Source organism: Eurosta solidaginis, chromosome 3 (assembly GCF_040869045.1).
Source record: "Eurosta solidaginis isolate ZX-2024a chromosome 3, ASM4086904v1, whole genome shotgun sequence".
NCBI lineage: Eukaryota > Metazoa > Arthropoda > Insecta > Diptera > Tephritidae > Eurosta > Eurosta solidaginis.
This window is the reverse complement of record NC_090321.1, coordinates 130,968,492-130,983,132: the sequence shown is the minus strand read 5'-3', so window position 1 is coordinate 130,983,132 and position 14,641 is coordinate 130,968,492. Positions and strand designations below refer to the sequence as shown.

General features: G+C 40.5%; 1 pseudogene; it reads left to right on the top strand.

The window, feature by feature from the left end:
* Positions 1-201: 201 nt before the first annotated feature.
* Positions 202-8,619, top strand: LOC137245997 (endoplasmic reticulum lectin 1-like; annotated as a pseudogene).
* The last annotated feature ends 6,022 nt before the right edge of the window (positions 8,620-14,641 follow it).

Below are 14,641 nucleotides of genomic sequence, written 5' to 3'. Positions count from 1 at the left end.
AATTGATTACAATATTACCTGACTGTAGTGTCGAAAATCGGCAGAGATCACTGGTGGCAGATGTGTACGCGTTGGCTGTTAGAATCCAAGGGAGCGGTTGTATCGAAGGCGGCAACCGTTGGCCCGCAAAATCCTCCGTTTTTGGAAGGGAAAGTCACCCACACATTAACCCCGACGTGCACATGCATGAGTGCTGACAAAATGCACCCATCCACGTGCATTTACATGCACGCACACGCAAATGGCGGTGATGGTGTTGGTGGTTATAAATTAAGTCGAGTATCGAGTATCGATTCGCAGAGTTGCATTGGGGGGATCGCAGTCAGATGCGGAAAAGTTAGGCATCCTGCCTAAACATGCCGGCCCCCTTGCGATACGCAACACCGTTTTCCGCCCATGCCCTCTGCTGAAACGAGAAAAATGAATATAAAACTTGCACACTAAACTTAATCTAGATGAGGAGTTCGTCTGCGAAGCAACTGGCCGCGAATCCTTTCCGACTTGCTCAGCATGCCACCTGAGCTAAGATGAAAAAATTAGCGGTTATGAACAAATAGAAGTGAATATTTCTTGCCATTGGTTTATACGTAACTCTTAAATATAGAAATTCATAACATAATATATGTATAGTTGATGGCCAGTAAGGCTGGATGAAGAGGCCGAGGTCTCCGTTCCAGAATGGCACCATATTTTTTGTTATCCTTTGTTTTTTTGTTCCGGATGGAGAGGCCGAGGTCTCCGTTCCAGATTTGCAGTTCTTTGGTTGGACGACGAGGCAGAGGTCTCCGTTCCAGAATCGAGGGTTTTTGAAGTTTTTCTGGCCTGGACGAAGAGGCCGAGGTCCCCGTTCCAGCATCTAACGTGTCGTGTCGCTCTTAGGGCTACTGTGGCATTTTATGGATGTGCCAGGGCGAGTGGCCGTGAGGTTGGTTGGGTGATGAGGAGGTGTTTTATTACAAAACGTATGTTAGGATAGATAAGTTAAGTGCACATGAAAGCGAGTTAAGCAAATAAAATTAAAATACAATTTTTACCAAGCAGATGCGTTATTTACCATCACCTGACATGAATATGCAGATTGGCGATGCGTTCTCCACGACGCGTTCTATCTGCACGTACCATTCTGAGGTTGCATGCAACCCTGTCTTGTATTTATTGGTTAGCTGATAGCTGGTATGGTGAGTTTGTGGTGTGCGAATATATATAGACATATTTGTATTTGCTTGTCCTTGAAAAAACAAAACTAGGTCACTGGGGAAGTAGCACACTAAGCCAGTAGAAACAGTTGACTTTTTCCAATTTCGGGACTCGGATTGCTTTTGTACCGAACCCTTATAATGACTGTTTGTGATGTTTGTTGTTGAAAACAACTAGTCCTGCCCCCCAGCCAGAAAACAGTACCCAAAGATGGAAAAGGTAAAAAAAAAGTGTGACATTTTTGTGTAAAAAGAGGTTTTTATTCTTTCCCTTTTTTTGAATTCCTTTGTTGTGTATGATTGGGTGGTTGGTACTGCATGAGATGCCCACATGAGTAAAATAAAACAAAGAACACGTCAGTCCCGATTGTGATGTTTTGCGGTTTTCGGTACTGATTTTGTCTATTTAGTTTTCGGTATCCGCCCTTAGTCTGACAGCACTAATGAGACTGCCATTGTTATATTGCGGGTTGCCATCCAGTTGTTCACCAGTAACAGGAAGTTTCCAGGGTACATTAATGTAGGAGTGTGTTGGATAAATTATCCTCACCACCTTGTTATTTGCCAATGGATTCTCAGGCTAGTAAAACGTAAGTATGACAAATTCCTAACGGATTTTTAATAATTTTTTCTCTAATGGGTTTTATATTTTCTTTCTTTTTTCTTTTCAGTGTCAAATTGACCTGGGGCTATATATATGATTGACACTGGAGTCTGCGGAAGGGGATGCGGAACCCATTGAGGTGGTCGCGGACATCCGCTATGCGGAGCGGCGAAGGGATGTTTTGCGCCGGTCGAGGTCCTGCAGCATGCAGTGAGGGAGGGGCTGAGGCGTGCCGACCCCAGGGTGCTCCGTGCTAGGCGGACGCCCATCGTCGTGAGGTTGCGCGGGAGGGCCACGACGTGGTACTCCACATTTTACCGCGGGTGTGAAGGAGTGTTATGGGTGCGGCGGCTACACCAGGATCCCGTGCCCCATTGGCTGTTTAGTTGGCGCGTGTGCCAGCGGGCACTAAACTCTTTCACGAGTTTGATTGCCCATTTAAATGGGCATATGGGCTTTTACCCATACCGGTGCGGGAATTGTCTAAAGCGGTATGCGTCTTCGGCTGCGTTATCCCTGCACCGAAAACGGATACACTAGGGATAGAGGAGTTCTGGGGTTTTCACGAGTCGAAAGAATTTTTTTTTTCTTTGGAATTTTAACATTTAAATTTCGTTTTTCTTTGTATTTATGAATTGGATTAAGTAATGGTTAAGTTATGTTATTTATAGAATAAAATTGAATGGTTCACAAATAATGTCGATCTTCTTATTTGGATCGTGGGCTTCCTGGCTAAAGGGAAAGTGAGTGTCTGAACCCTGACAGAGGCGTTGTGAAACGGACCATTTGGTGGTCGCGTTAGGTAACATGGAAACTCTGCCGTTTCTCGTTTTCTTGTATGTAAGGATACATACATACCTATGTACATACGTTGTTTACAAACTGCCAACTGCAAAGACAAAACAAATGAACATTCAGACACACCCTTATATAGAATGTAGCATTCCAATGAATCGAAAGAAGCGGTAAATAAATCTAGTGATTTCTTTCTCGTTCTTTCAATTCTTTTTACTACGGCGCATGGATAATTGAGGAGGAAAAATGGTAAGTTAGTTTTAATACTTCTTCATTTGATATATTCTTTTATTTTAGATTAGTAATTAATATTCTTTTTATTTTCAGGTGCATGTGGTGGAGATCCAGGAGATGGAGCTACCAATTGGTTTTGTGGGGTTTTATCGTTTTTGACTGTATTGACCGGCATCGCATTAACTTATTACCAAATTAAAAATTTTATAAAAAAAAATCTTATTTAGTCACCAGTCCTATTTAGATGTTAAATATTGATTCAGACGAAAATCACTTAACCCCAGATGAAGCTTACTGCGGTGTTAATGTGGATATAATTCTATCAAACAACCTATTCGGCCGGGGTGCGTCTGATCTTGGCGAGAGGTGGGCCACCGGGTCGATCTCAGCGGGGTTTGTTGCGTGGGGAAGAAAGAATAAGATAAGACGAGAATTTCTCGTTATAATAATATGTTTTATTGGGTAGAAATAAAATAAATTGATTACAATATTACCTGACTGTAGTGTCGAAAATCGGCAGAGATCACTGGTGGCAGATGTGTACGCGTTGGCTGTTAGAATCCAAGGGAGCGGTTGTATCGAAGGCGGCAACCGTTGGCCCGCAAAATCCTCCGTTTTTGGAAGGGAAAGTCACCCACACATTAACCCCGACGTGCACATGCATGAGTGCTGACAAAATGCACCCATCCACGTGCATTTACATGCACGCACACGCAAATGGCGGTGATGGTGTTGGTCGTTATAAATTAAGTCGAGTATCGATTCGCAGAGTTGCATTGGGGGGATCGCAGTCAGATGCGGAAAAGTTAGGCATCCTGCCTAAACATGCCGGCCCCCTTGCGATACGCAACATCGTTTTCCGCCAATGCCCTCTGCTGAAACGAGAAAAATGAATATAAAACTTGCACACTAAACTTAATCTAGATGAGGAGTTCGTCTGCGAAGCAACTGGCCGCGAATCCTTTCCGACTTGCTCAGCATGCCACCTGAGTTAAGATGAAAAAATTAGCGGTTATAAACAGATAGAAGTGAATATTTCTTGCCATTCGTTTATACGTAACTCTTAAATATAGAAATTCATAGCATAATATATGTATAGTTGATGGCCAGTAAGGCTGGATGAAGAGGCCGAGGTCTCCGTTCCAGAATGGCACCATATTTTTTGTTATCCTTTGTTTTTTTGTTCCGGATGGAGAGACCGAGGTCTCCGTTTCAGATTTGCAGTTCTTTGGTTGGACGAAGAGGCAGAGGTCTCCGTTCCAGACTCGAGGGTTTTCTGGCCTGGACGAAGAGGCCGAGGTCCCCGTTCCAGCATCTAACGTGTCGTGTCGCTCTCAGGGCGACTGTGGCATTTTATGGATGTGCCAGGGCGAGTGGCCGTGAGGTTGGTTGGGTGATGAGGAGGTGTTTTATTACAAAACGTATGTTAGGATAGATAAGTTAAGTGCACATGAAAGCGAGTTAAGCAAATAAAATTAAAATACAATTTTTACCAAGCAGATGCGTTATTTACCATCACCTGACATGAACATGCAGATTGGCGATGCGTTCTCCACGAAGCGTTCTATCTGCACGTACCATTCTGAGGTTGCATGCAACCCTGTCTTGTATTTATTGGTTAGCTGATAGCTGGTATGGTGAGTTTGTGGTGTGCGAATATATATAGACATATTTGTATTTGCTTGTCCTTGAAAAAACAAAACTAGGTCACTGGGGAAGTAGCACACTAAGCCAGTAGAAACAGTTGACTTTTTCCAATTTCGGGACTCGGATTGTTTTTGTACCGAACCCTTATAATGACTGTTTGTGATGTTTGTTGTTGAAAACAACTAGTCCTGCCCCCCAGCCATAAAACAGTACCCAAAGATCGAAAAGGTAAAAAAAAGTGTGACATTTTTGTGTAAAAAGAGGTTTTTTTCTTTCCCTTTTTTGAATTCCTTTGTTGTGTATGATTGGTTGGTTGGTACTGCATGAGATGCCCACATGAGTAAAATAAAACAAAAAACACGTCAGTCCCGATTGTGATGTTTTGCGGTTTTCGGTACTGATTTTGTCTATTTAGTTTTCGGTATCCGCCCTTAGTCTGACAGCACTAATGAGACTGCCATTGTTAAATTGCGGGTTGCCATCCAGTTGTTCACCAGTAACAGGAAGTTTCCAGGGTACATTAATGTAGGAGTGTGTTGGATAAATTATCCCCACCACCTTGTTATTTGCCAATGGATTCTCAGGCTAGTAAAACGTAAGTATGACAAATTCCTAACGGATTTTTAATAATTTTTTCTCTAATGGGTTTTATATTTTCTTTCTTTTTTCTTTTCAGTGTCAAATTGACCTGGAGCTACATATATGTTTGACACTGGAGTCTGCGGAGGGGGATGCGGAACCCATTGAGGTGGTCGCGGACATCCGCTACGCGGAGCGGCGAAGGGATGTTTTGCGCCGGTCGAGGTCCTGCAGCATGCAGTGAGGGAGGGGCTGAGGCGCGCCGACCCCAGGGTGCTCCGTGCTAGGCGGACACCCAACGTCGTGAGGGTGCGCGGGAGGGCCACGACGTGGTACTCCACATTTTACCGCGGGTGTGAAGGAGTGTTATGGGTGCGGCGGCTACACCAGGTCCAGTGCCCCATTGGCTGTTTAGTTGGCGCGTGTGCCAGCGGGCACTAAGCTCTTTCACGAGTTTGATTGCCCATTTAAATGGGCATATGGGCTTTTACCCATACCGGTGCGGGGATTGTCTAAAGCGGATGCGTCTTCGGCTGCGTTATCCCTGCACCGAAAACGGATTCACTAGGGATAGAGGAGTTCTGGGGTTTTCACGAGTCGAAAGAATTTTTTTTTTTTTGGAATTTTAACATTTAAATTTCGTTTTTCTTTGTATTTATGAATTGGATTAAGTAATGGTTAAGTTATGTTATTTATAGAATAAAATTTAATGGTTCACAAATAATGTCGATCTTCTTATTTGGATCGTGGTCTTCCTGGCTAAAGGGAAAGTGAGTGTCTGAACCCTGACAGAGGCGTTGTGAAACGGACCATTTGGTGGTCGCGTTAGGTAACATGGAAACTCTGCCGTTTCTCGTTTTCTTGTATGTAAGGGTACATAAATACCTATGTACATACGTTGTTTACAAACTGCCAACTGCAAAGACTAAACAAATGAACATTCATACACACCTGTATATAGAATGTTGCATTCCAATGAATTGAAAGAAGCGGTAAATAAATCTAATGATTTCTTTCTCGTTCTTTCAATTCTTTTTACTACGGCGCATGGATAATTGAGGAGGAAAAATGGTAAGTTAATTTTAACATTTCTTCATGTGATATATTCTTTTATTTTAGATTAGTAATTAATATTCTTTTTATTTTCAGGTGCATGCGGTGGAGATCCAGGAGATGGAGCTACCAATTTGTTTTGTGGGGTATTATCTTTTTTGACTGTATTGGCCGGTATCGCAAAGGGGTGCTCCAACTGCGGTGTCGGCCGCGCTGTTGCGATGTCCCTTGATGCATTTATTAATGGATTTTTTCTTTTTCTTTTCAGCAATAAGTTCCAGTTTAGTTAAATTTTTAAACTAAATACTGTATTGAAAAATATGGATAATTAATTACACGCTATCGCAGAGTGTGGACCAATCACAGATGCCACCTAAGCATCAAAAACTCGGTCTTGCCTTCATTCATTTTACAATAAATTCGTGCACTTTTATTTTGACTTGCCATGAATAGAAAAGCTAGCACAGTTGTTTTTTGAAGTCAATACACATCAGTTTTTTTGAGAAAATAAAAAGAAATAATTGAAAAATTACTGGTGAAAAGGTGCCCACGACTTTACAAAGAAATGTTGACGCTGAAATATAAAGTCGGGAAATATTTTTATGTTCCATACTATGGTTTTTGGCCGCATTATCTAGATTATATAGAATTGATTTTGATATGCCTGATTTTGATAAGGAGCCGAATTTAAAAAATCACCTACGTACATCCTACACTCACGATTACGAGAAATATGACTGCGTTATACCAATAGCTTAATCCGTGAAAGGAAATTGCAATCTTATGGAGTAGTAAAAGCATATTATGATCGTATAATTGCCGTGAATCGTGAGCTAAATGCTGTTGTGGATGGTCCTTTTTTTTTTAAAGCATTAGACGAAGCAAAGGCTAGGTGAGCGTTTGGAAAAGATCAAATCTCCGAAGAGAAACTGCAACGAAAACCATTTCTTGGTGTACCAGTCACCACTAAAGACAGTACAGAAGTAGCAGGAAAATTGCACACGTTAGGTTTAGTTTCACGCCGAATGGAACGTAGCTTGCAGGACGCAGAATGTATACGTTTGATGAAAGAAAGTCGTACAATTATTTTTTCAACATCAAATGTACCCGAAGTGAATAAATGGGCTGATCCGCGTAATAGGTTAATTGGGCAAACTAAAAATCCCTATGATTATAGACGTTCTGCTGGTGGTTCGTCTGGTGGTGAGGCAGCGCCAATTCGTGCTTGCTGTACCGCATTCGGTTTAGACGAGAATTTGAATTTGAAAACATTGCGTTATTTTGACATTCCTACAAATAAAATGATGCAATGTACTCCAATTGGTTCTGAGGAGCAAACGCTTATGTTTAAGATATGTCAACATTTTAAAATTTTAACAGGGAAAGAGGAGAAGGGTTCTAATGAGCCTGAATTGTCTCCATTAACCTGCTTCAACCCCTGTTTTCAAGTTTACGTTGCTCGTATAGAATAGAGGTATATTTGTCCTATGAAGTATGCCATGGACAGAATGTTCGACAATCGCATGAGGAGAGAGAAGGAAGAAAATGTTAGATTGCAGGAATATTATTTGTTCAGAACGGTCACAAGGAAAGAGTGAAAAGCTCGCAAAAGAATGGGAGAGCGGACTTAAAATATGAGACTACAAAAATTGACAACACGAATTATCCATATTTTGAATTAGAAATGGCTGATGGTACAATGGGTAACATTATTAATGCACCACGCGTTACACACGGGCGCTATGTTTGTCTGCCACATACAAGAAATGAGATTTATTCCTTTAAAGAAATCTCATCGTGACACAGTGAATTTATTATAATTACGTGATTATTATGTATGATACCCGCTTTTCATGCTGAAGAATCCAAAGAATTATCTATTAAATGTTTTAATTCGATATCAAAGGATGCGAATGCAGCAGCTTTGAATAAAATTGGTACAGATGTTGACAAATTAATACTTGAACTAATGATTGGTGCTGGTGTTGATGTACCATCAACTGTAGGAAAAAACAGCGACGCATTACCCCAAACGCCTAAAGCACCCATTACAGATTTGACAGCAATAAAGGATTTTATTTCGGGCAACAGTTGTTTGACTGAAGGGACTGGTTGGTGGAAATACGAATTATGTGATGGCCGACACGTAGGTCAATTCCATAAGGAGTAACAATCAGAATCGGAACTATTTGTGGGTCACTTCTTTGAAAGCTCACATCGCCAATGCCTGACAAAGATTTGGATAAAATGGTCAAACGTGGTGGTTGTTCCACTGCACTTTGGCCTCATTACGATCGTGGTATACAGTGTGATCGTACTGGAGCTCTACGTGAAGTTGGTGTTAAATTAATGTGTACTCCATTAAGTAGCAGTCAGAGTATAGTCTCCCTTTATTTATTAGAACCAAAAACATGTTAATCTATTATGGTTGTCGAATCACCAGTCGTTTGTGACCTTATGCAATTAGCTGGTGAATATGGTTTGGTGCGGGAGGAAAATATTAACAATTAATAACAAAAACATCGGCTGAAGCAGTGGGCGCGGCTTCATCAACTAATGGCTTAAACGATGCAAGGGAAATTCGCAAAGGATTTATAAATCATGGAATATTTTAACAAATGATCCTACACCTAATTAGTTAATATTTTCTCACAAATCGAGTACATTTGCTTAAAATACTTATTAAATTTGCGTGCTCGGCTCACTAAAGTCATAACGGCTATAAATATATGAATGTATTGCGATAAAGTCTGTACCGTTGTCGGAGTAGACGTTTTTGGGACATCCGCGTCTAGATATAAAACGGGCAAAGGCCGCTAAAAATGATGGGGTACTGGGGTCACTCGTGGCCTCCAGATGAATTGCTCGTGTGGAAAAACACACGAAAAGGCAAACATAGCCTTTGGATAGGCGACAGCCTCTGCCGCGGTAGCTTTTAATGTCGAAAGGTCCGGCGATAGTATTTTTACCACAAGGGAGCGGCAAGGCAAAATTTCGTACAAGTTAAGCGCCAAATACACGACACGAACATTTCCGCGAACATTCCGCAATCTTGTTCGCAGCTTTGGCCATACACCATACGAACTTTTAGCCGAACACTAGTTCTCTTTCAGACAGCGATGAATACGGACAACAATTGTGCTGCAGCAATATTGCTCGCTGTGGCAATTAAGCGTAAAAAAAAGAGAGAAGATCGCAAAAAAAGAATTTGGTGCAAATAATGGTTTAATGTTCGTATGAGCAAGGCAACATTTGACCAACTTTTACAAAAAATTTTGCCATAATCAATATTCTTTTTAATTCTAATACAATAATCTTTGCTTTTTACTTGCCACAACGATGGCTAAGATTTATACATTTCAATAAATTCTCTCAGAAATTTTTTATTGTCCATTTTACTTTTCCGCGCACGTCTGTTCCGTTCAGAAATTACTGCGATTATGAGCTATTTCGCCATACACGCACGAACAGTTCGCGCAAATGTTCGCCAAAAATTAAAATATTTTGATTTTTGGCGAACATTTGCGCGACTGGCAAACACCACCATACACGACAGAAAAGGTCGCAGAAACATGACATAACGGGAATGTTCGCGGAAATGTTCGTGTCGTGTATTTGGCGCTTTACATGATTAAAGGGCGAATTAATTGTGACTTATAACCATAAAGCCATAACCAGATAAAACAGCTGATCACACCTACCTTATGGAAATCAATGAAATCGAGTTAGCGTTACGGTATGGCACCATTAATCGATTACATTAATTTCCATAAGGAAGGTTCGATCAGCTGCTTTATCTGGTTATGGCTTTATGGTTATAAGTCACAATTAATTTGCCCTTAAAGCGGGAGTCATTGGTGCCGTATGTCGTATCGCTGTAGTCGTATCCCTAACGTAATCAGCTGTTTATCGGTACGATGGTAAAGCGGGAGTCATTGGTGCCGTATGTCGTATCGCTATAGTCGTATCCCTAACGTAATCAGCTGTTTATCGTTACGACGGTCAACCAAAAAACAATTGGTTGGCTACGATACGGTTACGACCTTAGCGGAACCAATAATCGATTGCATTGATTCCCATAAGGTTGGTCGAATCAGCTGTTATAAGGTTACCGATAGAGCACCAATGTCTGCAGCTTAACCAAAAACCAATTGGTTGGCTACGATACGGTTACGACCTTAGCGGCACCAATAATCGATTGTATTGATTCCCATAAGGTTGGTCGAATCAGCTGTTATAAGGTTACCGATACGGTTAGCGATAAAGCACCAATGTCTGCAGCTTCAAGCGGAAGTCATTGGTGCCGTATGTCGTATCGCTGTAGTCGTATCCCTAACGTAATCAGCTGTTTATCGTTACGACGGCTAACCAAAAACCAATTGGTTGGCTACGATACGGTTACGACCTTAAGGGTGAATTAATGGTGACTTATAACCATAAAGCCATAACCAGATAAAACAGCTGATCGAACCTACCTTAAGGAAATCAATGTAATCGAGTTAGCGTTATGGTATGGCACCATTAATCGATTACATTGATTTCCATAATGTATGTTCGATCAGCTGTTTTATCTGGTTATGGCTTTATGGTTATAAGTCACCATTAATTCGGCCTTTAGCAGATCCAATAATCGATTGCATTGATTCCCATAAGGTTTGTCGAATCAGCTGTTATAAGGTTACCGATAAAGCACCAATGTCTGCAGCTTAACTTCTCAACTGCGTAAGGGCCAATTAATGGTGACTTATAACCATATAACCATAACCAGATAAAACAGCTGATCGAACCTACCTTATGGAAATCAATGTAATCGATTAATGGTGCCATACCATAGCCAACCAATTGTTTCTCGCAATATCCATAACCTAAAAATATTTGAGTTGGTGAATCTAATAACCTTTATTCATTGTTTTGGATACGTTATGACTAAGAGAATTATTTTTTTGTGGAATATGTTTGTAATTTTTATGAAGTTTTCACGATTTTTATGTCAAGGCACCATTAATCGATCACATTGGATATGGTTATGGGTATGGGTATGGTTACGACTATGGCGTTAGGGTTAAGGAAGTTTAATTAGCACTTTATTCCTAAAGCGCAAATAGAAACTGAGCTGACGTTTGCGCGAGACCTAATGTGCTGCGTATTGCATAATATATTTACTTCACATTGATCTTTGTACACAATAATAGCCATGTTTTTTTTTATACACGCGTATACGTTTACGTTTGCGCGTAATAAAACACTCCTATTCTCGCTTAGATAATGCTTTAGAGATCCATCTAGCGGCAGTGATTAAATAACTAGCTACAGCCACAGGGTATACCGAAAAGCGGAGACACAACCCTCTGATAGCCACAGAGGATGAAACATAAACATATATTTCAGTTACATCTGAGTATAATGCGTATTGAAATTTAGTAGTACACATTTTATGCGCAGCAATTTCAGAGATGTATTTAAAGTTTGACGCTTAGCAGTCCATATAAAGTTTAAGCGTATAGACGTTTACGTGTAAAAAAAAACCACGGCTAATGATTCGCATTTCTTTTACCCGACTTAGTGAGAATTAACAGCGACATTGAATTTTTAGCGGTGGTCCGGGGACCAAAAAAAAATCGTATATGAATCCTGGTTATTGGGGTAATAAGACCTGACTGTGAAAAGATACAAGTTACACGCCGACTTTTACCCAGTCTGTGCTGCGAGAAAGAAAAAGGAGCACAACTCTGACTAACTACAACTTGAGCATTTTGAAATAGAGATCCAGAAAGTCTTTTAAAAAAGCGGAAAGAAAAGGAATGGCATTAAGAAGAAAGAAAAGGAAAGGAAAGAAAAGTAAAATGAAGTAATGTAAAGTAAGGTGAAGTGAATTAACGTAACATAAAACAAAGAAATTCTTAGCTAGTTCACCCGCTTTTCATTCCCATCTATTCCCATATGCCCTGGGACCCAATATAAACGTATGCTTCTCCCTGTCCCGATTCTCTCCAGAGACCGCTTATACTCTAACACACATTTAGATGCTGGCTATGCGAATTATTGCCTTAATTGCTGCTTGACTGTCAATATAAAAGTTAACACGGTTGAAGCTTAAGCTATTATCTTCCAGGGTTTCTACCCCTTTGGTTACGGCTAGCATTTCCGCGTAGAAAACGGTACAGTAATGCGGCAGCCTGTAGGATCTGTTTATTTCCGGATCAGCACAGTATACCGCAGACCCTATTCCTTCCACTACTTTGGAACCATCTGTGTATACATGTATCGCGTCGTCCGCAATTTGAGAGCCCTTGCGCCAACCGTCCACGTCTATTGTGGTCTTAAGATCTCCCTCGAAGCGCAGATAGGGAATCAGGTAGTCTGTTCGTCTTGTGATTGATGACGATATACTACTATGGCCGTATGGTCGGCGCTCAAGCTACCCAGAGGGACAGAGCCTGGTTGCAGTTGTTAACGCTATGTTCTTTACTACCAGGTCTACAGGTGGAATGTTCAGAATGGCAAACAGTGCAGCCGTCGGGGTTGTTTTCAGGGCTCCCTTAATGCTAAGCATTGATATTCTGCACACCCCATCTAATTTTCTGAGTTAGGTTGTTCTTTGTGGGGCTTTCCACCAAACAAGAACTTTGTAGTATAGAATAGGGCTTACAATCGCTGTAAAAACCCAATGAGAAAGAGAGGGCGATAAGCCCCACGTACACCCTAGCATTCTTTTACATGCATAAAGTGCCGTTCAGGCCTTTTCACGAATCGCCTGAGCAGTTGGTTGATGACCAGCGTCCACAGCATAGGTGATAGCACCCCTCCGCGTGCCCCTGTCCACTGATTCCGTGGCCTCGTACAATCCTCATGGTGATGTAGTCTTCCTGGAATTTTACATGCAGCCGATCCATCTGGGTAAGGCTGGATGTACTTTAACGTAATTAAGACCATCCATAATCGCTCATTTAGAAACATTATTGACAGCCCCGGTAATGTCCAAGAAGATTCCTGGAGCATATTCCTTATATTCCAGGGCTTTCTCTATGCTTTTTACCACCCTATGCAATGCGGTGTCTACCAACTTACCTTTGGTGTACGCATGCTGTGTTGTGGAGAGCAGCTTTTCATTCACGTTGGGCTTTATGTACACATCTATCAGCCTCTCAAAGGTTTTGAGCAGAAATGATGTTGTAATGGGTCTATAGTCTTTGGGATACATGTGACCGATCTTCCCCGCCTTTGGTAGAAAAGCTACACGAGCAGTTCTCCAAGAGTGCGGTACATGATTCAGTCTTATTTTAAGCCATTCCACTACCGCTCTACTTGAAGCTTGCAGCATGGCCGGGAATATACCATCTGGGCTCGGCGATTTAAACTTACAAAACGCCTTCACTGCCCATTCGATCTTGGTATCGGTCACGAAGCCCGGCACTACCCGCACCGTGATCGAAGTGTGAGTGCTGTCTGCTGACTCTTCTAAACCATATCCCGATGGGAAATGTGTATCGAAAAGCACTTCAAGGGATTCCTCACTAAATCAACTTTGAAAATTTTGATACAATATGTTTTAATAGACGAACCATAAGCTGCAGTCAGAAATATCTGAATTTCTTTTAAAAATTTTGAATTTTGAGAATGGAATAACGGGTCTACTAAAAATAGTAATGTACGGAATTTATCATAAATAAATAGGCGGTGAGAGGGTTTAATATCGTTTCCATTATTAGCCACCGTCATAATGGAATTTTTTAGTTTAAAAGATTTGTATTCGACTGTAATTTATTTTTATTAAACTGACATGGTTGAATACATTTGGTAGCATTACGCTTGAATTTCTTATGATACCAACAAATGTTTTGATCGTTAGAGTTTTTAGATCTTGAAAACCTTCTAATTTTAGAGTTATTTCTCTTGGATATCGATCGTATTCTTAATTCTTTGATATCTGAAGGAAACTGATTTAAATTTTCACATTGTACGAAAACGATATTTTCAATACTTGCTATTGAAGTTGATTTAGAAAACTGAGATTTATTTAATAAATCAAGAAGTTGATCCGCAAGAATTATATTTTCAGCTTTGTTTTCAGCATTACTTGATGTTCACTGATTCTGAATTCGTTGAGCGTATTTCCTTAGCCATTCACTAGACAATAATTCAAGACTTACAATTGAATCAGAACCAGTTACAGATTTCATATATCTAAAAAGTTCTAATGGTGAACGATCTCCTAGTTCTGTCGTTGAAAATAATTGTTCTAACTTCCTTTCTTCACTAAGAGAATTCCTTTCACATACAATTTTCTTTATTGTTTCAAATTTGGTGGTCAAAGGTGAAAGATTAAATTATATCAACAATTTAGAAATGACTTCTCGTTGAAGAGAAATAATTACATTTTAAAATTTAGTGTTATCATGATAATAAAAAAAATTTTAAGTTAAGTTTTATTGAAAAAAAACTTACATTAAGTAATATTAATATTTAAAGCTAGAAAATAATTAGGTAGGCCCTAGGTAGTAGTCACATCACACTCCTCATCAATCTAGCGCGT